The sequence below is a fragment of the Hemiscyllium ocellatum genome (assembly GCF_020745735.1).
Source record: "Hemiscyllium ocellatum isolate sHemOce1 chromosome 27 unlocalized genomic scaffold, sHemOce1.pat.X.cur. SUPER_27_unloc_20, whole genome shotgun sequence".
In the NCBI taxonomy this organism is placed as follows: Eukaryota; Metazoa; Chordata; class Chondrichthyes; order Orectolobiformes; family Hemiscylliidae; genus Hemiscyllium; species Hemiscyllium ocellatum.
The window spans coordinates 47,815-66,257 of NW_026867488.1; the positions used below are offsets into that span (position 1 = coordinate 47,815).

The window sequence follows — 18,443 nt, forward strand, 5'->3', positions numbered from 1 at the left end:
AGGAAACCTCCTTTGTGCCGTGGGAAAACTCCCGCCGCTGGAAATACAGTGCTACAGATTCAAATTAACAGAAGCAGGAGTAGACCATTTGGGCAAGCCTGCTTCGTCATTCATTAAGATCACAGCTCCACCAAACTGCACTATCCCGACTAACCGGTAAAGCGCATTTCAGAAGAATGGACAGCCCGTAGGCCAGCTAAAAACTGCTTCCCTGACCGGGAATCGAACCCGGGCCGCGGCGGTGAGAGCGCCAAATCCTAACCACTAGACTACCAGGGAGACATAAAGCCGCCCGTGTAGCTCTGCTGAAAATGGCCTCGCTGCCCGGGAATCGAACCCGGGCTGCAGCAGTAAGAAGACTTGCACCGGTGCATCCATCAATGTAACTTTTTTGTGTCCATTGCTCCCGATGCGATCTCTATAACATTGGGGAGACTTAGAGTCAAGTCACATCTCCGGGACTCTCCTGCGCGCCTTTATTGCAAAAAAGCGCGGAGTGGACCCGGAAGCTGGTGTAGCGCAAGCTAACCTGGGTAGGTTTCTCTTCCTATAAATGCGCGCAGGAGAGTTCCGCAGATGTGACTTGACTCTCCTGTCTCCCCAATGTTATAGAGATCGCATCGGGAGCAATGGACACAAAAACTTACATTGATGGATACAAGAAAAATTAAATTTAAACTGTAAAACACACGTAACCGCGTCTACAAACAGACACTGCCAAGCAGCCCCGACCTGCTCCGTCGAGAGAGTGAAGACTGTTCACTCGTTTGTAGCTGCAGAAGCAATCATCCCAACACATGCAAACAAATCTGCATCAGGATGCTATTTGAACGAGCTACATCACACTGCAGCACCCAGGTACGGTGAAGATCAATAAACAACTGTAAAGCGCATTTCAGAAGAATGGACAGCCCGTAGGCCAGCTAAAAACTGCTTCCCTGACCGGGAATCGAACCCGGGCCGCGGCGGTGAGAGCGCCAAATCCTAACCACTAGACTACCAGGGAGACATAAAGCCGCCCGTGTAGCTCTGCTGAAAATGGCCTCGCTGCCCGGGAATCGAACCCGGGCTGCAGCAGTAAGAAGACTTGCACCGGTGCATCCATCAATGTAACTTTTTTGTGTCCATTGCTCCCGATGCGATCTCTATAACATTGGGGAGACTTAGAGTCAAGTCACATCTCCGGGACTCTCCTGCGCGCCTTTATTGCAAAAAAGCGCGGAGTGGACCCGGAAGCTGGTGTAGCGCAAGCTAACCTGGGTAGGTTTCTCTTCCTATAAATGCGCGCAGGAGAGTTCCGCAGATGTGACTTGACTCTCCTGTCTCCCCAATGTTATAGAGATCGCATCGGGAGCAATGGACACAAAAACTTACATTGATGGATACAAGAAAAATTAAATTTAAACTGTAAAACACACGTAACCGCGTCTACAAACAGACACTGCCAAGCAGCCCCGACCTGCTCCGTCGAGAGAGTGAAGACTGTTCACTCGTTTGTAGCTGCAGAAGCAATCATCCCAACACATGCAAACAAATCTGCATCAGGATGCTATTTGAACGAGCTACATCACACTGCAGCACCCAGGTACGGTGAAGATCAATAAACAACTGTAAAGCGCATTTCAGAAGAATGGACAGCCCGTAGGCCAGCTAAAAACTGCTTCCCTGACCGGGAATCGAACCCGGGCCGCGGCGGTGAGAGCGCCAAATCCTAACCACTAGACTACCAGGGAGACATAAAGCCGCCCGTGTAGCTCTGCTGAAAATGGCCTCGCTGCCCGGGAATCGAACCCGGGCTGCAGCAGTAAGAAGACTTGCACCGGTGCATCCATCAATGTAACTTTTTTGTGTCCATTGCTCCCGATGCGATCTCTATAACATTGGGGAGACTTAGAGTCAAGTCACATCTCCGGGACTCTCCTGCGCGCCTTTATTGCAAAAAAGCGCGGAGTGGACCCGGAAGCTGGTGTAGCGCAAGCTAACCTGGGTAGGTTTCTCTTCCTATAAATGCGCGCAGGAGAGCTGATCTGACAGTCCAGTCTTCACAATGACACTTCTGCTTTCCTTCAGTCCAAATTGTCCGTGCTGACCAGATATCCCAAATTAACATAGTCTCATTTGTCAGCACATAACCCATATCCCTCTCAATTCTCCCTATTACCAGATGCCCTTTAAAATGCTTTAATTATACCAGCCTCCACCACTTCCTCTGCCAGCTCTTTCCATACACACAGCACGCTCTGTGTAAGAAAGGTGCCTGTAAAGTTCCCTTGAAATGTTTCCCATCTCACCTAAGACCGATTCCCTCTAGTTTTGGACGCAACTACTCTGGGGAAAAGATTTTAGCTATTCACCCTATCCATGCTCCTTATGAACTTGTATAAAGTCATCCTCAGCCTCCAATGGTCCAGAGAAAACAGCCCAGCCTATTCAGCCTCTCCAGATAGACCAAACCCTCCAACTTTGGCAATAGCCTTGTAAATCTTTTCCAAATCCTTGCAAAAGTTCGTAACACTTTTCCTGTAGCAGCGAAACCAGAACCGAATGCAGGATTCCAAAAGTGGCCTAATCAATGTCCTGTACAGCCGCAACATGACCTCCAACATCTATATTGAAATGCACTGACCTATAAAAGCAAATATACCAAATACCTTTTTTGCTATCCTGTCTACCTGCGACTCCACTATGAACCAGCACTCCAAGGTATGTTTATTCAACAACACTCCCCATTAAATGTGTAGATCCTGCCCTGATCTGACTTTCCAAAATCCATATTTCAAAACGGGGTTTTCTGCACCTATGTCATATGGTCTCTTGCTGTCCTGGATACAGTGAGAGAATTGGAAGCAGGCACCAGCATTGAACAGTTCATAACTGGATATAAACATACCTGCATCTAGATGGATAGGCTGGGACTTTTTTCATTGGAGCATCAGAGGTTGGGAGGTGACCTTAGATAGGATTATAAAATCATGAGAGGTATAAATGAGGTGAAAGGCAAGTATTCTTTCCCTAGTGTGGGTGTTTCAAGATTAGGGAGCAAATTTTGAAGGTGAAGAAAGAAATATTTTAACAAGACATGAGGGGCACCTTTTTTTTAAAGATAAAGAGTGGTTCGTGTGAGGAATCAATGTCCAGAGGAGTTGTTGGATGCAGGTACAGTTACAATGTTTAAAAGACATTTGGATAAGTACATGAATAGGGAAAGTTCGGAGGGATATGGGCCAATCATTGGCAGGTGGGCCCAGTTTAGTTTCAGAACACCATCAGCATGGACGTGTTCGACTGAGTGGTCTGTTTCTGTGCTGTATGACTCTGTAACTGTTCTGTACTGGTCTTAAAACCATTTTCTTGCCTCCTCCCATAACTTCTTCGTTCTTCAAAATCACATGAACTCAGCCTTGAATAAATTCAATAACCGACCTAACTGCAGGAAGACATCCTCACTTCTGAACTCAATTCCTCTCGCTGATATACTACTTGCTTTGCTCATTGCTTGCTGCACTTTCTGACAACTGGCAGTGACTGGTGTGGAAGGACACTGAGGCCCCTTTGTCTATCCACACGTCACTCCTGATGTAGGGCTCGTGCCCGAAACGTCAACCCTCTTCCTCCTCAGTTGCTGCCTGACCTACTGTGGTTTTCCAGCGCCACAATATTCAACTCTGATACAGCACAGCAGTCCAAAGTTGAGCACGTACACCTTAGTCCAACACAGGCACCTCCCGATCATAACAAATATTAAGCGTCCAAATGCGAATACGGGAGACAAATGCCGACGCTATTTTATTTTGCCAATTTTTTTCCCTGTGCCTCTACATTTTATTTCTTTTGCATTTTGTCTGGCTTCTCAACGTTTCTGTCCTTTCCCCAGGGCAGAGGTATTCCAAAACTAGAGGGTAGAGGCTTAGGGTATGGGGGAAGGATTTTAAAAGATCTAAAAGACTAGGAATAGAACATTCACCCCTTACTGAGCGAAAGTGAGGACTGCAGATGCTGGATATTAGAGTCGAGAGTGTGGAGCTGGAAAAGCACAGCAGGTCAGGCAGCATCCGAGGACCAGAAGAATTGACGTTTCGGGCAAAACCCTTCATCAGGAAATAGCCATGGGAAACTGCAGGGCTGTAGCGTAATCGAGTGAGTCTAAGTGGGATGCTGTTGGGAAGGTTGGTGTGAATGGCCTGGAAGGATGATATGGTTCCACTGCGTTAGCCACGTGTATTGTGAGAAATGTAGGAGGAGTGGGTTCCAGTTCATGGGACATTGACACCAGGCCTGGAGAAGGTGGCATTTGTGCCGTCTCTCTCTTCACATTCTGCCCCCCTGTCCATTTTCTCCCTATTCACTGCCCCCTGCCCATTCTCTCTCCTCACACTGCACCCTCTATTCTCCCCCCCCAACAACCCTCTGAACCACAGTCTGTTCCCCTGTCCATTTCCCTCCTTTCTCCACCACCACCAGCGACCCCCTCATCCCCTGCACCCCCACAATCGTCCTTTCTCGTGCCTCAGCCCTCTTTGATCGCTGTATGAAGTCTTTCTCAGGGGAGATAGAGAATGGATGGTGATGACTTTACCTGGGAAGCACGGCTTGTGGGAAATAGTTGATATTTAAAATTGAGAATAACTAAAACCGTATATTCAGAAACTTCGTTTAAAGTCGGGAAGAATGTTATTTTTTCCAAAACAAAAGCTGCAAAAATCTTTCTGAAACTTGCATTGATGTATGTGCAGTTAGGCCACAACAAAGGAGAGGCTGTAAGGAGTGAATGAGTGAATAAAAGACAAGTCCAACCTTGCCCTCGAGGAGAAAGTGAAAACTGCAGATGCTGGAGATCAGAGTCGAGAGCGTGGTGTTGGAAAAGCTCAGCAGGTCAGGCAGCATCCAAGGGGCAGGAGAATCGCGTTTCGTGCATAAGCACTTGGCACTCGGCCATCGTTCGTTCAATCCCCCTGCGATGGCGCGTGAACTCACTGGTGCCTCCGCAGGTGGGAGGAGCAGGTGAATCCTTTCCGGCACTGACAGCAGGTGAATGGCCTCTCTCCGGTGTGGAGCCGCTGGTGGGTCAGCAGTGCAGCTGTCTGAGTGAACCCTCTCCCGCACATGGGGCACGTGAATGGCTTCTCTCCCTTGTGGACCCACTCGTGCAACTGCAGATGGCAGATCCGACTGAAGCCCTTCCTGCACACTGAGCAGGTGAATGGCCTCTCCCGGTGTGAATGAGTCTGTGGGTTTCCAGCACGGATGAGGAAGGGAATCCTTTCCCACGGTCCCCACATTTCCACGGTTTCCCCATTGAAGGAGCTTTCCTTGTGTTGTTCTGGGTTTGAAATTACCAGTCTATCCCCACCGTGAGGGGTGAGAGTTTGATTCCCCTAAGCTGAGTAAATGGTTTGAAGCACTTTTCACAGTCAGCGCACTGAATCTCCCTCACTCGGGTGTCTCAGTATTCTTCCTGCCACACCAATGTCCAAAATCTTTCAAGCAAACATGTCTTCTAGATTGGAATGGCTGCTGATATTCAAGGCCCAATGAATCAAGTGGCTCTGTCAGAAGTTGATGCATCATTTGCTTTCAGATTTCTTTCTGCACGTCTTCCTGCAAAGAAAAATCACAAAATAAGTGATCACTGTCAGTACAGTTAAATGAACATAACATAGGTGGCAATTCCTTTAGATTGCCAGATGCCGGCTGATCACATATTATCCAGGCCACAGAAACCTGAAAACCCTCATGCAGCCAGATAGGCTTAGGTATGTATGGAGGAAAACTTCATTCCAGTGACAATAACATGGAACAAACTGCCTACAAAGATGCTGGAAATGGAGCTGAATCAAGGATATGAAAATGAAATGTTAAGGCTGCTTGAGAAAAGAAAGGCAGTAAAATTGCTGAATGACTTCCTGCTGGCCTATTAAACAAAAAATAATGACAAAAAAGGACGTAACTCCATTATTACATTAGAAGGTGAATAATAATTTCAAACAAACCTTTACAACAGCCAACAATATCAGATATACATCATATAGAACAAAGAACAAAGAACATTTACAGCCCAGGAACAGGCCCTTCAAGCCTGAGCCGATCCAAATGTACTGTCTAAACCTGTTGGTCAATTCCTAAGTGTTGTATCCCTCTACTCCCCACCCACTCATGCACTTATCCAGACGCATCTTAAATGAATCTACCGTGCTTGCCTCTACCACTCTGCTGACAACGCGTTCCAAACGCCCACCATCCTCTGTGTGAACTAAAACTTATTTTCGCTTTGAATAAGTGCTGCCCTTGCCGCGTTCATTGTAATGGCAGCTCTGCCCCATCCCTGAGTAAGGAAGACGGATCTCGTTTAACGAAGCTGCTTTTTGAGAAAATTGATTATCTGTTTTCGCACAAGGTAATGTAAGAAGCTAGGGCTCGTCCGGGATTTGAACCCGGGATCTCTCACACGTCCACGCAGCAGGAGGCCCGAAGCGAGAATCACACCGCTAGACCAACGAGCCACATACAGTTGGTGCTCTACATTTTTTTTAATAATATGCCAATCCCTTAAATGCTGCCCAGTTCCTTGGGAATCTAACTTTTTAGTTGTGAACATGAGTAAAGGAGCAATCCTTTTCGAGGGTGCAAACTGTATACGTGCCAAACTGAGGGAATACACGAGGAAAATAGCTTTAAGAGAGATGGAAGGTATTTGAGCACCTTTGGAGTGTCTGCTCCCTCCCTGGGTTCACTCCAGTTGCTACAAATGAATAGTGTTTCACCCACCCGTACCTCCCCTCCCCCCTCGCTGCTGGAGGATGGTGAATGGAAAGAGGGAGACATTGCTTTGCTCCCAGATATTGCCCAGCGAGAGGAAGTTTCACTCTGAAACTGACGGGGCTGCATCCGCATTGTGACGTCAACAATGGAGGCGGGCCGGACAGCTGTCCTGCAGTTGAGGCACGTGTGGAGGGGAGGGCACTTTGCAAAGCCCACTCTCCTCCAAGTCAATGCAGTTTGAGTTCAAGCAAAGCAAGGGGTTTAAATTTATTTTAGGAAACCTCCTTTGTGCCGTGGGAAAACTCCCGCCGCTGGAAATACAGTGCTACAGATTCAAATTAACAGAAGCAGGAGTAGACCATTTGGGCAAGCCTGCTTCGTCATTCATTAAGATCACAGCTCCACCAAACTGCACTATCCCGACTAACCGGTAAAGCGCATTTCAGAAGAATGGACAGCCCGTAGGCCAGCTAAAAACTGCTTCCCTGACCGGGAATCGAACCCGGGCCGCGGCGGTGAGAGCGCCAAATCCTAACCACTAGACTACCAGGGAGACATAAAGCCGCCCGTGTAGCTCTGCTGAAAATGGCCTCGCTGCCCGGGAATCGAACCCGGGCTGCAGCAGTAAGAAGACTTGCACCGGTGCATCCATCAATGTAACTTTTTTGTGTCCATTGCTCCCGATGCGATCTCTATAACATTGGGGAGACTTAGAGTCAAGTCACATCTCCGGGACTCTCCTGCGCGCCTTTATTGCAAAAAAGCGCGGAGTGGACCCGGAAGCTGGTGTAGCGCAAGCTAACCTGGGTAGGTTTCTCTTCCTATAAATGCGCGCAGGAGAGTTCCGCAGATGTGACTTGACTCTCCTGTCTCCCCAATGTTATAGAGATCGCATCGGGAGCAATGGACACAAAAACTTACATTGATGGATACAAGAAAAATTAAATTTAAACTGTAAAACACACGTAACCGCGTCTACAAACAGACACTGCCAAGCAGCCCCGACCTGCTCCGTCGAGAGAGTGAAGACTGTTCACTCGTTTGTAGCTGCAGAAGCAATCATCCCAACACATGCAAACAAATCTGCATCAGGATGCTATTTGAACGAGCTACATCACACTGCAGCACCCAGGTACGGTGAAGATCAATAAACAACTGTAAAGCGCATTTCAGAAGAATGGACAGCCCGTAGGCCAGCTAAAAACTGCTTCCCTGACCGGGAATCGAACCCGGGCCGCGGCGGTGAGAGCGCCAAATCCTAACCACTAGACTACCAGGGAGACATAAAGCCGCCCGTGTAGCTCTGCTGAAAATGGCCTCGCTGCCCGGGAATCGAACCCGGGCTGCAGCAGTAAGAAGACTTGCACCGGTGCATCCATCAATGTAACTTTTTTGTGTCCATTGCTCCCGATGCGATCTCTATAACATTGGGGAGACTTAGAGTCAAGTCACATCTCCGGGACTCTCCTGCGCGCCTTTATTGCAAAAAAGCGCGGAGTGGACCCGGAAGCTGGTGTAGCGCAAGCTAACCTGGGTAGGTTTCTCTTCCTATAAATGCGCGCAGGAGAGCTGATCTGACAGTCCAGTCTTCACAATGACACTTCTGCTTTCCTTCAGTCCAAATTGTCCGTGCTGACCAGATATCCCAAATTAACATAGTCTCATTTGTCAGCACATAACCCATATCCCTCTCAATTCTCCCTATTACCAGATGCCCTTTAAAATGCTTTAATTATACCAGCCTCCACCACTTCCTCTGCCAGCTCTTTCCATACACACAGCACGCTCTGTGTAAGAAAGGTGCCTGTAAAGTTCCCTTGAAATGTTTCCCATCTCACCTAAGACCGATTCCCTCTAGTTTTGGACGCAACTACTCTGGGGAAAAGATTTTAGCTATTCACCCTATCCATGCTCCTTATGAACTTGTATAAAGTCATCCTCAGCCTCCAATGGTCCAGAGAAAACAGCCCAGCCTATTCAGCCTCTCCAGATAGACCAAACCCTCCAACTTTGGCAATAGCCTTGTAAATCTTTTCCAAATCCTTGCAAAAGTTCGTAACACTTTTCCTGTAGCAGCGAAACCAGAACCGAATGCAGGATTCCAAAAGTGGCCTAATCAATGTCCTGTACAGCCGCAACATGACCTCCAACATCTATATTGAAATGCACTGACCTATAAAAGCAAATATACCAAATACCTTTTTTGCTATCCTGTCTACCTGCGACTCCACTATGAACCAGCACTCCAAGGTATGTTTATTCAACAACACTCCCCATTAAATGTGTAGATCCTGCCCTGATCTGACTTTCCAAAATCCATATTTCAAAACGGGGTTTTCTGCACCTATGTCATATGGTCTCTTGCTGTCCTGGATACAGTGAGAGAATTGGAAGCAGGCACCAGCATTGAACAGTTCATAACTGGATATAAACATACCTGCATCTAGATGGATAGGCTGGGACTTTTTTCATTGGAGCATCAGAGGTTGGGAGGTGACCTTAGATAGGATTATAAAATCATGAGAGGTATAAATGAGGTGAAAGGCAAGTATTCTTTCCCTAGTGTGGGTGTTTCAAGATTAGGGAGCAAATTTTGAAGGTGAAGAAAGAAATATTTTAACAAGACATGAGGGGCACCTTTTTTTTAAAGATAAAGAGTGGTTCGTGTGAGGAATCAATGTCCAGAGGAGTTGTTGGATGCAGGTACAGTTACAATGTTTAAAAGACATTTGGATAAGTACATGAATAGGGAAAGTTCGGAGGGATATGGGCCAATCATTGGCAGGTGGGCCCAGTTTAGTTTCAGAACACCATCAGCATGGACGTGTTCGACTGAGTGGTCTGTTTCTGTGCTGTATGACTCTGTAACTGTTCTGTACTGGTCTTAAAACCATTTTCTTGCCTCCTCCCATAACTTCTTCGTTCTTCAAAATCACATGAACTCAGCCTTGAATAAATTCAATAACCGACCTAACTGCAGGAAGACATCCTCACTTCTGAACTCAATTCCTCTCGCTGATATACTACTTGCTTTGCTCATTGCTTGCTGCACTTTCTGACAACTGGCAGTGACTGGTGTGGAAGGACACTGAGGCCCCTTTGTCTATCCACACGTCACTCCTGATGTAGGGCTCGTGCCCGAAACGTCAACCCTCTTCCTCCTCAGTTGCTGCCTGACCTACTGTGGTTTTCCAGCGCCACAATATTCAACTCTGATACAGCACAGCAGTCCAAAGTTGAGCACGTACACCTTAGTCCAACACAGGCACCTCCCGATCATAACAAATATTAAGCGTCCAAATGCGAATACGGGAGACAAATGCCGACGCTATTTTATTTTGCCAATTTTTTTCCCTGTGCCTCTACATTTTATTTCTTTTGCATTTTGTCTGGCTTCTCAACGTTTCTGTCCTTTCCCCAGGGCAGAGGTATTCCAAAACTAGAGGGTAGAGGCTTAGGGTATGGGGGAAGGATTTTAAAAGATCTAAAAGACTAGGAATAGAACATTCACCCCTTACTGAGCGAAAGTGAGGACTGCAGATGCTGGATATTAGAGTCGAGAGTGTGGAGCTGGAAAAGCACAGCAGGTCAGGCAGCATCCGAGGACCAGAAGAATTGACGTTTCGGGCAAAACCCTTCATCAGGAAATAGCCATGGGAAACTGCAGGGCTGTAGCGTAATCGAGTGAGTCTAAGTGGGATGCTGTTGGGAAGGTTGGTGTGAATGGCCTGGAAGGATGATATGGTTCCACTGCGTTAGCCACGTGTATTGTGAGAAATGTAGGAGGAGTGGGTTCCAGTTCATGGGACATTGACACCAGGCCTGGAGAAGGTGGCATTTGTGCCGTCTCTCTCTTCACATTCTGCCCCCCTGTCCATTTTCTCCCTATTCACTGCCCCCTGCCCATTCTCTCTCCTCACACTGCACCCTCTATTCTCCCCCCCCAACAACCCTCTGAACCACAGTCTGTTCCCCTGTCCATTTCCCTCCTTTCTCCACCACCACCAGCGACCCCCTCATCCCCTGCACCCCCACAATCGTCCTTTCTCGTGCCTCAGCCCTCTTTGATCGCTGTATGAAGTCTTTCTCAGGGGAGATAGAGAATGGATGGTGATGACTTTACCTGGGAAGCACGGCTTGTGGGAAATAGTTGATATTTAAAATTGAGAATAACTAAAACCGTATATTCAGAAACTTCGTTTAAAGTCGGGAAGAATGTTATTTTTTCCAAAACAAAAGCTGCAAAAATCTTTCTGAAACTTGCATTGATGTATGTGCAGTTAGGCCACAACAAAGGAGAGGCTGTAAGGAGTGAATGAGTGAATAAAAGACAAGTCCAACCTTGCCCTCGAGGAGAAAGTGAAAACTGCAGATGCTGGAGATCAGAGTCGAGAGCGTGGTGTTGGAAAAGCTCAGCAGGTCAGGCAGCATCCAAGGGGCAGGAGAATCGCGTTTCGTGCATAAGCACTTGGCACTCGGCCATCGTTCGTTCAATCCCCCTGCGATGGCGCGTGAACTCACTGGTGCCTCCGCAGGTGGGAGGAGCAGGTGAATCCTTTCCGGCACTGACAGCAGGTGAATGGCCTCTCTCCGGTGTGGAGCCGCTGGTGGGTCAGCAGTGCAGCTGTCTGAGTGAACCCTCTCCCGCACATGGGGCACGTGAATGGCTTCTCTCCCTTGTGGACCCACTCGTGCAACTGCAGATGGCAGATCCGACTGAAGCCCTTCCTGCACACTGAGCAGGTGAATGGCCTCTCCCGGTGTGAATGAGTCTGTGGGTTTCCAGCACGGATGAGGAAGGGAATCCTTTCCCACGGTCCCCACATTTCCACGGTTTCCCCATTGAAGGAGCTTTCCTTGTGTTGTTCTGGGTTTGAAATTACCAGTCTATCCCCACCGTGAGGGGTGAGAGTTTGATTCCCCTAAGCTGAGTAAATGGTTTGAAGCACTTTTCACAGTCAGCGCACTGAATCTCCCTCACTCGGGTGTCTCAGTATTCTTCCTGCCACACCAATGTCCAAAATCTTTCAAGCAAACATGTCTTCTAGATTGGAATGGCTGCTGATATTCAAGGCCCAATGAATCAAGTGGCTCTGTCAGAAGTTGATGCATCATTTGCTTTCAGATTTCTTTCTGCACGTCTTCCTGCAAAGAAAAATCACAAAATAAGTGATCACTGTCAGTACAGTTAAATGAACATAACATAGGTGGCAATTCCTTTAGATTGCCAGATGCCGGCTGATCACATATTATCCAGGCCACAGAAACCTGAAAACCCTCATGCAGCCAGATAGGCTTAGGTATGTATGGAGGAAAACTTCATTCCAGTGACAATAACATGGAACAAACTGCCTACAAAGATGCTGGAAATGGAGCTGAATCAAGGATATGAAAATGAAATGTTAAGGCTGCTTGAGAAAAGAAAGGCAGTAAAATTGCTGAATGACTTCCTGCTGGCCTATTAAACAAAAAATAATGACAAAAAAGGACGTAACTCCATTATTACATTAGAAGGTGAATAATAATTTCAAACAAACCTTTACAACAGCCAACAATATCAGATATACATCATATAGAACAAAGAACAAAGAACATTTACAGCCCAGGAACAGGCCCTTCAAGCCTGAGCCGATCCAAATGTACTGTCTAAACCTGTTGGTCAATTCCTAAGTGTTGTATCCCTCTACTCCCCACCCACTCATGCACTTATCCAGACGCATCTTAAATGAATCTACCGTGCTTGCCTCTACCACTCTGCTGACAACGCGTTCCAAACGCCCACCATCCTCTGTGTGAACTAAAACTTATTTTCGCTTTGAATAAGTGCTGCCCTTGCCGCGTTCATTGTAATGGCAGCTCTGCCCCATCCCTGAGTAAGGAAGACGGATCTCGTTTAACGAAGCTGCTTTTTGAGAAAATTGATTATCTGTTTTCGCACAAGGTAATGTAAGAAGCTAGGGCTCGTCCGGGATTTGAACCCGGGATCTCTCACACGTCCACGCAGCAGGAGGCCCGAAGCGAGAATCACACCGCTAGACCAACGAGCCACATACAGTTGGTGCTCTACATTTTTTTTAATAATATGCCAATCCCTTAAATGCTGCCCAGTTCCTTGGGAATCTAACTTTTTAGTTGTGAACATGAGTAAAGGAGCAATCCTTTTCGAGGGTGCAAACTGTATACGTGCCAAACTGAGGGAATACACGAGGAAAATAGCTTTAAGAGAGATGGAAGGTATTTGAGCACCTTTGGAGTGTCTGCTCCCTCCCTGGGTTCACTCCAGTTGCTACAAATGAATAGTGTTTCACCCACCCGTACCTCCCCTCCCCCCTCGCTGCTGGAGGATGGTGAATGGAAAGAGGGAGACATTGCTTTGCTCCCAGATATTGCCCAGCGAGAGGAAGTTTCACTCTGAAACTGACGGGGCTGCATCCGCATTGTGACGTCAACAATGGAGGCGGGCCGGACAGCTGTCCTGCAGTTGAGGCACGTGTGGAGGGGAGGGCACTTTGCAAAGCCCACTCTCCTCCAAGTCAATGCAGTTTGAGTTCAAGCAAAGCAAGGGGTTTAAATTTATTTTAGGAAACCTCCTTTGTGCCGTGGGAAAACTCCCGCCGCTGGAAATACAGTGCTACAGATTCAAATTAACAGAAGCAGGAGTAGACCATTTGGGCAAGCCTGCTTCGTCATTCATTAAGATCACAGCTCCACCAAACTGCACTATCCCGACTAACCGGTAAAGCGCATTTCAGAAGAATGGACAGCCCGTAGGCCAGCTAAAAACTGCTTCCCTGACCGGGAATCGAACCCGGGCCGCGGCGGTGAGAGCGCCAAATCCTAACCACTAGACTACCAGGGAGACATAAAGCCGCCCGTGTAGCTCTGCTGAAAATGGCCTCGCTGCCCGGGAATCGAACCCGGGCTGCAGCAGTAAGAAGACTTGCACCGGTGCATCCATCAATGTAACTTTTTTGTGTCCATTGCTCCCGATGCGATCTCTATAACATTGGGGAGACTTAGAGTCAAGTCACATCTCCGGGACTCTCCTGCGCGCCTTTATTGCAAAAAAGCGCGGAGTGGACCCGGAAGCTGGTGTAGCGCAAGCTAACCTGGGTAGGTTTCTCTTCCTATAAATGCGCGCAGGAGAGTTCCGCAGATGTGACTTGACTCTCCTGTCTCCCCAATGTTATAGAGATCGCATCGGGAGCAATGGACACAAAAACTTACATTGATGGATACAAGAAAAATTAAATTTAAACTGTAAAACACACGTAACCGCGTCTACAAACAGACACTGCCAAGCAGCCCCGACCTGCTCCGTCGAGAGAGTGAAGACTGTTCACTCGTTTGTAGCTGCAGAAGCAATCATCCCAACACATGCAAACAAATCTGCATCAGGATGCTATTTGAACGAGCTACATCACACTGCAGCACCCAGGTACGGTGAAGATCAATAAACAACTGTAAAGCGCATTTCAGAAGAATGGACAGCCCGTAGGCCAGCTAAAAACTGCTTCCCTGACCGGGAATCGAACCCGGGCCGCGGCGGTGAAAGCGCCAAATCCTAACCACTAGACTACCAGGGAGACATAAAGCCGCCCGTGTAGCTCTGCTGAAAATGGCCTCGCTGCCCGGGAATCGAACCCGGGCTGCAGCAGTAAGAAGACTTGCACCGGTGCATCCATCAATGTAACTTTTTTGTGTCCATTGCTCCCGATGCGATCTCTATAACATTGGGGAGACTTAGAGTCAAGTCACATCTCCGGGACTCTCCTGCGCGTCTTTATTGCAAAAAAGCGCGGAGTGGACCCGGAAGCTGGTGTAGCGCAAGCTAACCTGGGTAGGTTTCTCTTCCTATAAATGCGCGCAGGAGAGTTCCGCAGATGTGACTTGACTCTCCTGTCTCCCCAATGTTATAGAGATCGCATCGGGAGCAATGGACACAAAAACTTACATTGATGGATACAAGAAAAATTAAATTTAAACTGTAAAACACACGTAACCGCGTCTACAAACAGACACTGCCAAGCAGCCCCGACCTGCTCCGTCGAGAGAGTGAAGACTGTTCACTCGTTTGTAGCTGCAGAAGCAATCATCCCAACACATGCAAACAAATCTGCATCAGGATGCTATTTGAACGAGCTACATCACACTGCAGCACCCAGGTACGGTGAAGATCAATAAACAACTGTAAAGCGCATTTCAGAAGAATGGACAGCCCGTAGGCCAGCTAAAAACTGCTTCCCTGACCGGGAATCGAACCCGGGCCGCGGCGGTGAGAGCGCCAAATCCTAACCACTAGACTACCAGGGAGACATAAAGCCGCCCGTGTAGCTCTGCTGAAAATGGCCTCGCTGCCCGGGAATCGAACCCGGGCTGCAGCAGTAAGAAGACTTGCACCGGTGCATCCATCAATGTAACTTTTTTGTGTCCATTGCTCCCGATGCGATCTCTATAACATTGGGGAGACTTAGAGTCAAGTCACATCTCCGGGACTCTCCTGCGCGCCTTTATTGCAAAAAAGCGCGGAGTGGACCCGGAAGCTGGTGTAGCGCAAGCTAACCTGGGTAGGTTTCTCTTCCTATAAATGCGCGCAGGAGAGTAACCCGAGGCACTACAGGGGTAGTCCCTCCCACCCACCCTCCTCCTCTAACCTTATAAGATCCGTTATGGTAAGCAGGTAAGTGCTGCATTTTGCTTGTTCTATTCTTCAGATCTAGTTTTTTTTAAAGGTTACTTTTGTAGGGATGGCAGTGAAGACAGTGCAATGTTCCTCTGCAACATGTTTGAGGTGAGGGATGCCATGGTCATCCCTGCTGATTACACTTGCCATAAGTGCACCCATCTCCAGCTCCTCCAAGTCCATCTTCGGGAACGGGAGCTGGAGTTGGATGAAATTAGAATCATTCGGGAGGCAGAGGGAGTCATAGATCGGAGCTTGAGGGAAGTAGCAACTCCAAAGATTGCCGACAGATGGGTGATAGTGAGGGGTACTTGGAGATAGCAGCCCGTGCAGCGACCCCTTGCGGTCGTTCCCCTGAAGAACAAGTGTATCATTTTGGATACTTGTAGGGGGTACGATTTACCAGGGGTAAGCAGTGGGGTTCAGGCCTCTGGCACGGAGCCTGTTCTCAATGCTCAGAAGGGAAGGTTGGAAAAGGGCAGAGCAAGAGTTATTGGGGACTCGATAGTTTGGGGCGCAGATATATGGTTTTGTGTGGGCGAGAGAGACTCACGATTGCTATGTTGCCTCCAGGTGCAAGGGTACGTGATGTCTCTGATCGTGTTTTCCGGGTCCTTAAGGGGGTCGGAGAGCAGCCCGAAGTCATGGTCCACATTGGCACCAACGACATAGGTAGGAAGAGGGATGAGGATGTTATGCATACTTTCAGGGAGTTAGGTTGGAAGCGCAGAGTTGGAACAAACAGAGTTGTTGTCTCTGGTTTGTTACCCATGCCACTTGATCGCGAGTTGAGGAATAGTGAGAGAGAACAGATAAATGCGTGGCTACAGGGATGGTGCAGGAGGGAGGGATTCCGGTATCTGGATAACTGGGGTTCTTTCTGGGGAAGGTGGGACCTCTATAAACAGGATGGTATACACCTGAACCTGAGGGGCACCAGTATCCTTGGTGGGACGTTTGCTAGTGCTCTTTGGGGGTGGGGGGGAGTTTAAACTAATTCTGCCGGGGCATGGGAACCGAGACCGTAGCTTTAGGGTGCAGGACCTTGAGTGTAGGGAGGTTAGGAACATGGCATCAATCTCGAAGGAGGGTGCCTCTAAACAGGAATGTGACTTGAAGTGGATGTACTTCAATGTGAGAAGTATATGAAATAAGATAGGTGAACGTGCAGCGTGGGTTGGTACCTGGGATTTCAATGTTGTGGCTATTACGGAGACATGGGTAGAACAGGGACAGGATTGTTTGTTGCAGGTTCCAGTATTTAAATGTGTTAGTAGGGTCAGAGGTGGGGGTAAAAGAAGGGGAGGTGTGGCATTGCTTGTCGTCCCTACTGATTACACTTGCCGGAAGTGCACCCATCTCCAGCTCCTCCAAGACCGTGTTCGGGAACTGGAGCTGGAGTTGGATGAACTTAGAATCATTCGGGAGGCAGAGTGGTCATAGATCGGAGCTTTAGGGAAGTAGTAACTCCAAAGATTGCAGACAGATGGGTGACAGTGAGGGGGACTTGGCGAAAGCAGCCAGTGCAGCGACCCCCTGCGGTTGTTCCCCTCAAGAACAAGTATACCATTTTGGATACTTGTTGGGGGGACCACTTACCAGGGGTAAGCAATGGGGTTCAGGCCTCTGGCACGGAGCCTGATCCCGTTGCTCAGAAGGGAAGGTTGGAGAAGAGCAGAGCAAGAGTTATTGGGGACTCGATAGTTTGGGGCACAGATATGTGGTTTTGTGTGGGCGAGAGAGACTCACGATTGGTATGTTGCCTCCCAGGTGCAAGGGTAAGTGACGTCTCTGATCGTGTTTTCCGGGTCCTTAAGGGGGTGGGGGAGCAGCCCGAATTCGTGGTCCACATTGGCATTATTTTAGTGAATATCTGTTTCCTGTTTGCCAAGACCGAGAGAAACTCTCACTTCCAGATCTTTTAATTAGTTGAACATAAATTCTACCAGAAGCCATGATACGATTTCAATTTGTGTTCTCAGAAGACCTTGATCTCTGGGTTGCTCAATCATTATCACTGGATCCCAGTCTTTCCTTCAATGAAAGTGTTCTCCTGAATATTTTCCTTTATTTATTTTCCTTTATTTATTCATGGGATGTCGCACTTTGTCTCCCACTATTATTCTGGAAAACATCAACTTCACTTTCCTGCAGTTTCCCCATAATCTCAATTCCCTTTCTGATTAAAAAAAATGTTAGTTTTGAATGCACTTAACAATCCAGGCTCAACAACTGTCCTAAATATGCAATCCCTTATTTGCAAGTTATTCCCTCAGGTTCTAAACTCACCCACAAGGGTTAACGTTCCCACATCTATCCTGTCACGTCTCCTCAGAATCTTGTTTGTGACAATAAGGTTATCTCGAAATCTTCTAACTTCTAATAACCACAAGCCCAACCTATTCATTTCTCATTATAAGACATTATTTCCATTCCTGATATCGTCCTGGACAACCTTCTCTAGTCTGCCTCCAATGCCAGTATATCTTCCCTTAGCTAAAAGGCCCAAACCTTTTGCTTAACCTGTCGATATCCCTCTCCATGTCATCCTCACCACCTGCATTCCCATCAACTGTCTCTACTGCAGTCTTGGCAATAGTACATTCACTTCACTTATCCAAGTAATTCATATACATATTGTAAATAATTTTGGCCCCAGCACTGATCCCTGTGCCACATTGCTAGTTACAAGTTGCGATCCTGAACATGCCTCTTATCCCTGCTGCATCATTGGTTAGCCAATCATGTATCCATACGGTTAGACTGTCTCCAATATCATGTGAATATCATTGGCTCTGCCAGCACGTCTTCCCAAACTGTCCTTGAAAAAGTGGTGATGAGCTGCCTCTTAAATTGCTTCACAAATATGATGTGGTCTATAATGAAGGTTCAGGATCGAGTTCCAGGATTTTGATTAATAACACCGAAGCAATGCGTATATGTCATAGTTGGAATGTTGTGTTCACACTTATCTCCTCTTGCTGGTTAAAGTGATGGAGTG

The 18,443-nt window shown here is 47.7% G+C and overlaps 8 non-coding genes across 8 annotated transcripts; all 8 read right to left on the reverse strand.

Annotated features, from left to right (window-relative positions):
• Positions 1-207: 207 nt before the first annotated feature.
• Positions 208-279, reverse strand: trnae-cuc (transfer RNA glutamic acid (anticodon CUC)). The gene has a single exon. It is a non-coding gene; the product is annotated as a tRNA-Glu (tRNA).
• Positions 280-934: 655 nt separating this feature from the next.
• Positions 935-1,006, reverse strand: trnae-cuc (transfer RNA glutamic acid (anticodon CUC)). The gene has a single exon. It is a non-coding gene; the product is annotated as a tRNA-Glu (tRNA).
• Positions 1,007-1,661: 655 nt separating this feature from the next.
• trnae-cuc (transfer RNA glutamic acid (anticodon CUC)) lies at positions 1,662-1,733 on the reverse strand. The gene has a single exon. It is a non-coding gene; the product is annotated as a tRNA-Glu (tRNA).
• Positions 1,734-7,240: 5,507 nt separating this feature from the next.
• Positions 7,241-7,312, reverse strand: trnae-cuc (transfer RNA glutamic acid (anticodon CUC)). Its single transcript has one exon. It is a non-coding gene; the product is annotated as a tRNA-Glu (tRNA).
• A 655-nt stretch (positions 7,313-7,967) lies between these two features.
• Positions 7,968-8,039, reverse strand: trnae-cuc (transfer RNA glutamic acid (anticodon CUC)). The gene has a single exon. It is a non-coding gene; the product is annotated as a tRNA-Glu (tRNA).
• Positions 8,040-13,546: 5,507 nt separating this feature from the next.
• trnae-cuc (transfer RNA glutamic acid (anticodon CUC)) lies at positions 13,547-13,618 on the reverse strand. The gene has a single exon. It is a non-coding gene; the product is annotated as a tRNA-Glu (tRNA).
• A 655-nt stretch (positions 13,619-14,273) lies between these two features.
• Positions 14,274-14,345, reverse strand: trnae-uuc (transfer RNA glutamic acid (anticodon UUC)). Its single transcript has one exon. It is a non-coding gene; the product is annotated as a tRNA-Glu (tRNA).
• A 655-nt stretch (positions 14,346-15,000) lies between these two features.
• Positions 15,001-15,072, reverse strand: trnae-cuc (transfer RNA glutamic acid (anticodon CUC)). The gene has a single exon. It is a non-coding gene; the product is annotated as a tRNA-Glu (tRNA).
• Positions 15,073-18,443: the final 3,371 nt, after the last annotated feature.